The 9,277-nt window shown below is 35.6% G+C and overlaps 1 long non-coding RNA gene across 1 annotated transcript; it reads left to right on the forward strand.

Annotated features, from left to right (window-relative positions):
- The first annotated feature begins 1,282 nt into the window (after positions 1 to 1,282).
- LOC120172914 lies at positions 1,283 to 8,221 on the forward strand. Its single transcript, XR_005521008.1, has 2 exons — positions 1,283 to 1,493; positions 7,888 to 8,221. It is a non-coding gene; the product is annotated as an uncharacterized LOC120172914 (long non-coding RNA).
- The last annotated feature ends 1,056 nt before the right edge of the window (positions 8,222 to 9,277 follow it).

Genomic DNA, 9,277 nt, shown 5'->3' on the forward strand with positions numbered 1-9,277 from the left:
ACACCATCGTGGGTTGCAACAAACCCAGAAAACCGACCACCGTAACCACCTCGTCGGCCGCCGTTCATCGGCGGAAAACCTAAAAAAAATTCGATTTTTTAAAAGCTCTTTTCACCCACAATCTAAAAATCCAAACATTTTTTCAAAACTAGCCTCGTGAGGGTGTAGATCTAGAAAAGAAGATCCGAACACCACCCTTTCCGGTCATCAGTGCAACCCATTTTTGGGCTATTCGGGGTCAAAAGAAAAACGAGAATCGAAAAAGCATGCAACAATAGCAACCAAACAATGGTAAAAGGCAATACCTTTCTCTTTATTTCTCTTTCGAAAGCTTTACAAAGACTCGTATTTCCTTGTCTATTTCGTGGTATTTTTTGTGCTTGATCTCGTGTAATATTCGTGTAAACTCTCTGTGTACTTGTTTTTTCTTCCCCCTTTTGTGTGTTGTTACATCCACTATTTATAATAATGAAAAAAAAACTAATTTTAACCTACAAGAATCCTAATAGGACTGAACTTGTTGTTGCTTGTTGATTTTATGGGTTGTTACCGAGGAAATCGGCCGGTTGCGTGGAGCGACACATGCGGCGTGAGACTCGACGTGGAGGAGTCTTCGGGGGCTTTCTACGGCCCTGGTGAGGCTTGGAGAGATTAGGGTTTCCAAACATACCCTAACTTACAACGGGTCGTGTATGTTGGTCTTGGGTTACCTGCGTGCGGGCTTGCTGTACTGGGCCACTTGAGTTGTAAATGGGTTGGGTGTATTTCTATTTATGACGGGCCTGTATACAAACATAAAAGGATAAAATATAAGTATTTATATTATATAATATAGTTAGTAAATATTTTATAATATAACGACATTATTTAAAATGGATGAAATTTGATGTCTTCAGATAGTATATGTGTTCGACATTGTGGTTTGAGTGCTGTTGGGATTTTTAGTTTTCAATGTGAAGAATGGGTTAAAAATATGCCAATGAGGCCTTGGTTCATATGTGTGGGTTCTCGTCCCGCCGCATTGTGTGCCTTATTGTTCGATTATTCTGGCTCGGGTCATGGATTATAATTGTGCATGGACGTGTATCCACCTCAAAAGGGAAAAAAAGGTTGCAAATATGGCTTCTTGGGTAAAATATCTAATGTCATGTGTAAACTTCCCGTTTGTAATGATGTTACCTAGTTCATCAATATTAAAGGTCAATTTCTGATTCAGTTGAAAGAAGTAGAGGGTGATTTTGACTCCTATCTTTACAAAGTTCTAATCGAATGCACCGCTTATGTTACTCTTTTTAACATGCTTGGGCAAATAGCCTTGTATCCATTGTTTTTAATTCTTACAATGTCTTATATGACATTGTAATTATAATTCCCTATCATTGAAGTTTGTTATTGCATGTATAATTTTAGAACTTTATTTCTTCGTCAGCAGGAAGCGGCTTGATTCATCTCTTCAAGATTTGGAAGAGAAACAACACAACAAGCGAGAAGTAGTGGGTGTTCTTCCTTTTTACGTGCCCTAATCGTGCTCTTTGGTGCTATATAAGTTGTTTCCGACATTCTATATGATGTTAAGCAACAATAGTGCTGAATGTTTCCGGCATTGCAAGTTAATGCTGAAGAATTCGGTGAGGTGGCAAGAGGAAGATGATAGCCACTTAGTCTGTATTGGAAACATAACAAAAGGCGACTTTTTGTCAGGCATGGATGAGGAACAGAGAAACATAGGGGAGGAAATAATATTGGGTCAAAGGGTTAATGCTCTTGGTTCTGGGGAAATTCAAAAGCAATGCGCACTGGTGGAGGTACACGAGGGGGAGGTGGCACAAGACGACAACAAGATACTAATTCAGGCGGTGGGAGCAAAAGATGGAAGAAATGATATTTTAAAGGAATTTCCTCTATGGGAAGGGAGCTTAGGATCAAAGGCGGTGGAAGATACGGATTTTATGGGGAAATTCAAAAGCAATGCGCACTGGTGGAGGTACACGAGGGGGAGGTGGCACAAGACGACAACAAGATACTAATTCAGGCGGTGGGAGCAAAAGATGGAAGAAATGATATTTTAAAGGAATTTCCTCTATGGGAAGGGAGCTTAGGATCAAAGGCGGTGGAAGATACGGATTTTATGGGCCTTACAAACAGCTTACCTAAAAACGGATCCAATGGTTTAGAGAACCAATTGGAAGGGAGCTTGGTAGAACCGAATGAAAGCAAGCCCATTTTGGGGCGAGAGGGGAAAGAACGGGATCAGGGGCTCTGTATACTTACAAAGTCGAATGATGATTTATTAATGTCCAGTCTAGATCGTTAGAGTTAATGAGGGGAACAAAAAGAAATATAGTTCCCTTCAAAAAAATTCAAGAAAAATACGGTGTTACTCAGAGAAAAAAAAGAAATTGTCGCGTGAAGAAAAACCATAAGAAGGTGCAAATAGAGGAAGAATTGACTGAACTTGAAAGAAGGTCCCTGTCTGATTCAGATCTTCAAGAACGATGGCAGAGACAAAGGCTGGAAGCGAAGAAAACGTTACATATTGGCGGAGAGCTGGGTATTCAGTTTATAGGTTCAGAGGAGGTTTTAATTAGGGAAATTTTAGCTGCGGATGATCTTGATGGAGAGTCCCAATCCATTGAGTTCTAGTTGTAATCAGAGGGGAGGAGCCCAGATGCGGATTTTGTCTTGGAATACTAGAGGTGGTGGCATATTCCAGGATTCAACTTGCAGACAGTAGATGAAGTTTTTGAGTTTCTGTTATAAGTTTAGATGGTCAGAATCTATAGCTTTGGTTTGGTTTGTTAGCTTTGCAGCGGCGTTATGGAGTCTATGGTTGGCCAGGAACGATCTTGTTTTCAGGAGCAAAGGCGTTAAAATGAAAGACCTGCTTGTTTTTGTGAAGATGAGAGCCTATGCTTGGTGAAAGGCGTTGAAGGTATTCAGTGCTTTAGATGAGAATTTCTGGTGGGACTGGCCTAGGGAGTCAGCTGACTCAATAGCACATCAATGTCCCAAGTCCGCCTGGCAGCCACCTGCTTCGGGTCAATTGAAGTTTAATGTGGATGGTTCAGCAACGAATAAGATGGCAGGTTGTGGGGGAGTATTGAGGACATCAGACGGATATGTTGTTGCAATGTTCTTTGGGCCGGGTACAGAGGTAAATTCTGATTATGCGGAGCTCCTTGCAATTAAAATTGCATTAGACGTGTACATTGATTCCTGCTGGTGTTGTAAGGCTGCATTGATTGTTGAATCTGATTCTAAAGTGCTGAATTGAATTCAAAATGCCTATTCTCGACCATGGAGGTGGGGAGTAATTTTTCAGGAAATTGATGTTAATGCACTAAAGATAAGCGAGATTAGGTTTGTGTTCTCACCTAGGACTACCAATAATATGGCAGATTACTTGGCAAAGATGGGATCGACGAGAAAAGTCTTGTTCAAGGCAAGCTGGTGATATGATAGCAAGGAACTTATCTTAGCAGTGTTATTTGCTTACTTGGTTCGGGTGTTTTTTTATTGGTACGGAGGTTATTAGAGATGTACTCCTTATAGATGGTTCTATGATGGTCTATTGTGGAGTCTGCTTTCTTTCTTTTGTTAGGGAGGGGTTGGTATCGGTATAAGGGTGAGCATGCTCTAGCATTTGGTGAATTGTTGTCGATTCTGTGGGTACCTGAGCGATCACTAGTTGTCCCTTGGCCGGTTAAGCTAAGCTGGCGCGATTTGCACCATATTTTAGTGGTTCGAATTATCTTGACTCCCAGGTCCTTAGAGCTTTTCATATTGTTCGTAATGATTAGATATTAGCCACAAATTAGGCTTGATCTTTGTTCGGATATGTTGTGTTTTTATCGATTGGGTTTGTTGTGGAGGGGCCAGTGCCGCTTTGATGTTTTCGTTTTGTTAACGTATGTGGTCTTGTACTGCATACCTTGTTAAGAGTACTCTTTTCCTCCATCTAAATTTAGGGAGGTTTTTAACGAGACTCTTAATTAGGTTTGTTTTATTAATAAAATTTATATTGCCGAGAAAAAAAAATGCTCTCATTTCTCATTAAACAATCGAATAACTTTTAGATAATCATTAGGAATATTGCTCTATTTATGACACACAAATCGGTTTTTAAAATCGAACTAAGTTAGAAAAGATTGGAGTCGTCATCGACTTTAGGCCGAATACCCAGAAAACGTCTTAAAAACAAATTTTAGAAAAATCATTTAAAGATGAAAACTGGTATACGTTTAATCAGAGATTCATTTTTAAGGATTCGGGAATCGGTTACGCGTGAAGAAGGGTAAGCACTCCCACAACGTCCAAGATTGGTACCTCTCTATTATATGTTGTCGGAAAAAATGAAATTTTACAAATTTGAACTCTAAATTTAAATTACGATCCTTTTCATTTTTAGACTGAGTGAATTCATTTTAAAATATTTGACTCGATGAAAGATTTAATTCACTCTATTTTATTTAAAAAGGATGTCCTCTTACTACGTGAATTAATTAAAATTGAAATTCAGTCATGTTTGACTTAATTTTGTTAACCCACGATGCGAGATAATATTGACTTTAATCGTTTTAGAAAACAAGAAATCTTATACATGACCCATGAATACAATAATATATGACATATACAAGGTGGATGAAATAAAACATTAACAAAATAAAATAATAAAACTAAACAAGGATGAACAAATTATTATACAATAACAAATAAACAGAAACCTAAAATAAGTGAAAAGGAAACATTTATACTTGATAAGGTAATTATGTAAAATAACACATATAATATATCTACCAATTATTAAAAAAATTAAAATGAATAGAAATATATAAATAATAACATTAAAAACATTTTAATTGAATAGCCCTCGAAAGGGCACCCCAAGTGTTTGGGGGTCTTCCATAGATTAGTCGAATAATTAACAAACTTTAAAGCTATTAAAGCATTAAACAAACATTTATATTTAAAAATACATAAATAATAAAATAAATGTTATCTTTAATAATATATATATGATGATCATCATAAAAACCAAATTTGGTGGTATACAAGTGCATGTGTAGATAAAAAGGCATCATTAACAAAAATATAATTTTATGTAAGATTATATATTATATATTTACATAGAGATATGAGATAAATATGTATATAATAATAATAGTATAAAAATGAACAAATAACATATACAATGGCCAACTAGGTGATTATACATTTTAGTTTCGGGCTAATTTGAAAGAAATTAAAGTTACAAGGTCTAAACATGCAAATAGTTGATAAAATTATAAAAGGGGACTAAAATGTGACATGCATAAAACTTGGAGGCTAGGAAAGTAAATAACCCCTAACAAATCATATTAATTGGATCAGTGACGGAAATATAAGCATGACAACATCAAAGGACTAAAAAAACATAACCCATATGTTTCATGACCAAAACAATAAATTACGAACGAAAAAGGACTGAAAGAGTAGTTACCCCAAAAATCCAAAATGCATGATTCCTAGAGGGCAAAACGACTATTTAAAACGAGTATAAATGTCCCATTTTAGCCCTTCTTTTACATTCTTCTCTCATTCTTTTTTTAGAGAGAGAAGCTCTATATTCTCTTTAAATTGTGGTCGTCTTCCGGTTGTCTCGATCACTGCCGGCCGCAGCGCCACTGTTGTCTCTGGTGGTCACGGATCTGAGATTTGTTTTCACACAAAACGGCCTCCAACGCCATGAAATAAGCCGTAAAATTTTCAGATTCAACCTCGTCGATCTGTCTTCTCTACTGTTGGATCAGGCCGAGGTTGGAGTATGTGACTCCTCGGGGCACGATGAACCTCCTCATTGTTCCTCTTTTTCTGTTTTTTTTTCGTGACCCCCTTTTTTCGAATGTCCACTTGTTATATAAAATGGTGACTTGGTCTGATGGATTTGATAGGGTTGCTAGCAGGGTGGGTGAGGATTGTAGGAGGGTTCGGTTGGTAGTTTGGTTGGGTAGGTTTGATTTGTTAGATTTGATTTTAATTTTTTTTATGATTGATTGATTTCTTTTTCTTTTATTTTTTGGTAAAACAGGAGGTTCAGTCAAGTTGAGGTGACTGGCGGCGTGGCTTCTCGACTCTGTGACAACGTTGGCAGGAAAGGGGCTTAAGGTTAGGGTTAGCTAGGTTAAGTTTTAGATTGGACATGTAATTTAGTTTGGACACGGGGATGTGATCCTGCCGACCACCAAGTTCAAACAAAAATGCTCACAACTTTGAAGTTCTTCCAAGATGATTCTAAGGGTGTTCTTCCTTATTTTATTACTTATTTACTCATTTATTCTTTATATTTGTTATAAGCATGCTTTGACATTCTAAACTATGCTTGAATATTCATATATTGTCCTATGTTTGCACCCTATATGATATTCATGCATGTCTCATCTTTAATTAGCTTATTTCATGCATATGTTACACATTCCTTACTTATGTTATTATATCAATTGCATTATTATATTGGCCATGGAATCATGTGTTACATTATAATGTTACTTATTACTTATTCATTACCTTGAGCATTGTAACTTATATACATTTTGTATTTAGTGCAAGGTACATTCAAGGCAATCCACTGTCAGTCAGATTGATCGCCACTTTTGAACATGTTACAAGCATCTTTGGGTGATGAAGTCTTCTTAACATTTAATCCCCTATATCTTAGCTTTCCAACGCACTTTGAACCGTATCAATCCGATATTGGGAGCTCAAGATATGCCCAGATTACTGAAGACAGTGCAGGCTGGAAATAAATACGGGATTTGCAACCATTCATCTCCTTCAAAGGATTTATGCATGAGAGGCATTAATGGAGACATGCATGGACGAGAAAATAATATTAAAATGAATCAGAACATTTTTGAGAAGGTGCAAGGTTTCATTCAAAGGCTTTTAAGTTCATCCATTCATACATATTCATGCAAGAAGCCAAATAGTCATGTTCACACAAAGGGGGGAAGAATTTCAGCCAAGATACACTCATGAACATTCATCCATAGAAGACAAATCAACATGTTCACACATGGGAGGAAGGATTCAGCCATGAAGATACATTAATGAAGATTTATTCATTTAATTCATCATACATTCACCATTGACCGTACATTGTATTTCCCTAAGGGATGAACATTCATCAATGAATGTTCAATCATTAACTTCTATGTGCATCCTAGACATACTTAGGCCTATAAATAGTTAGCTTTCATTTTGTAATGAAGCAACTTTGTTTAATCAAAACTTGTGAGATTTTCTCTCTTTCTCGTTCTTTAAGAACTATATCAACTTATCAAGTGCTCTTGTGCTTGTGGCGTCGCCTATCTTCTATCCACTCTGCTACTTTTGGTTCTTTTGGTTTAATATACCTAAAAGGGTCAAAGTCCTTAAACACCATCCCTCAAGTTTCTATAAGGTCTAGGGTTAAGCTTTAATATAGCTTAGTTTGATTCCTTTGTTTCTTGAGACACTATCTTCATTCTTCACTACCATTTTCATACTTCTTTCTTCCATCACCATAACATTGTTCCATATACAAATACTTCTTTAAATCCTTTCAAACATATCATCATCTTCATCTATTCTGTTGTCATTTCTATCTTACCATCTTACTCATTCATATTTAACCGTTTTCTTTAAAGCCTTCTTATTTCAGGAACACTTGTTGTCTTCCTATCACCAAGTGGAGTAGGGCGTGCTTGTATCACACGGGTTATTGGGTTGTTTGTAAATGAGGTTTGTATTGTGCTTGGGGTATTTGGCCGGTTCTAGTTTTGGATTTGTAATAATAATAATAATAATATATAACACAAAAAAATGGTGATTACAACAATTGACTCTGATCATTTGTTTTGCATCCTCTAGATATTAAAGGTGCAGCAGAGGATTCAATCTCATCAAGCTGGAAAAGCCAAGACTTAGCTCCTCTTCATATATTTCTCCGAATGACCGGTATCATTCGAGTCGAATATCATTTAATGCTGCATTCTGCAGTTGTACATCATAATCGGAGCTTTAATCCGGTGTTCTCGATCCATGGCGTTGTAAAAGCTACAGTCTGTGCTAGCCTCTTTAACCATGATAGTTAACGATACGACATGGTAAGTTTTTCGAAGCACTCTCAGCTTTTTCTTTTCTACTGCCCTTTTTCGGTGAGACTGATGATTGATTGCTACTTAAATACTGGAGTTTGATTGCTTTTGAAGTCTTTTATGATTCATGTCATTGCATATGAGAATGGTTTGGTTAATAATGTTCCTTCTTTCTTTTCCAGCACCAAATTTTGTGATATGGTTAATAGTACTAAGAACCTAAAAATAATCCAGCAGGAACTTATGGGCCTTATGAAGTAAGAAACCCATTTTCTTTCTTTTCCAGTACCAAATTTTGTGATATGGTTAATAGTACTAAGGATCTAAAAATAATCCAGCAGGAACTTATGGACCTTTTGAAGTAAGAAACCCATTTTTAGTACAAAATATTAAGCCTTATTAACTTGAAAGCCCGAGATGTGTGTTTTTCTTAAATCATCCTCTATGTCCCATTGCCAAAAATAGAGTCTAGAAAATAATGTTTTTTTTTATTAAGCTGTGATTAAAACTCAATTGAACTTAGAAAATAAAATGGTTTTTAAGGGTAAATTATGCGTTTAATAACTAAACTATCAGTTTTGACTCGTTTTAGTATCTAAACTTTCAATTTTTTTAAAATATATTTAACTTTTATTTCTTGTTTCATTTTAGTATCTCGCTGTTAAAAACTTAAAGGGTGATTGGTGTGTGGCTCCTTTTAATAGGTAAATTGCATCATTCATCCCTCAACTATTTTTTTACTCCTATTTGGGTTACTAAAGTTTAATTTTTTAATTTAATTACTTAAATTTCAAATTACTCATAATTTAATCACTCTAAATTTAATTTTTTTTATTTTAATTTTAATTATATATTAAAAAATAATAAAACTGTCATGTCATAAAAAACATTAATAAAATAAATTAGAGTGATTAAAATAGAAATAATTTGAAAGTTGAGTAGTTAGATTGAAATTTTTTAACCTTTAGTACCAAAATAAGAGTGAGAAGATAGTTGAATGATGTAATTTACCTATAAAAAAATGCAGCGTCGTTAAGTTTTTAACGACAAGGCGAGGTACTAAAATGAAATAAAAACTAAACGTTAGATATGATTTTGAAAAAAATTAAAAGTTTAGATACTCAGCGCATAACTTACCCCTTTTTTTAATTTTGAGTCACTTG

This window comes from Hibiscus syriacus, unplaced genomic scaffold (genome assembly GCF_006381635.1).
Source record: "Hibiscus syriacus cultivar Baekdansim isolate YM2019G1 unplaced genomic scaffold, ASM638163v2 tig00111917_pilon, whole genome shotgun sequence".
Taxonomy (NCBI): Eukaryota; Viridiplantae; Streptophyta; class Magnoliopsida; order Malvales; family Malvaceae; genus Hibiscus; species Hibiscus syriacus.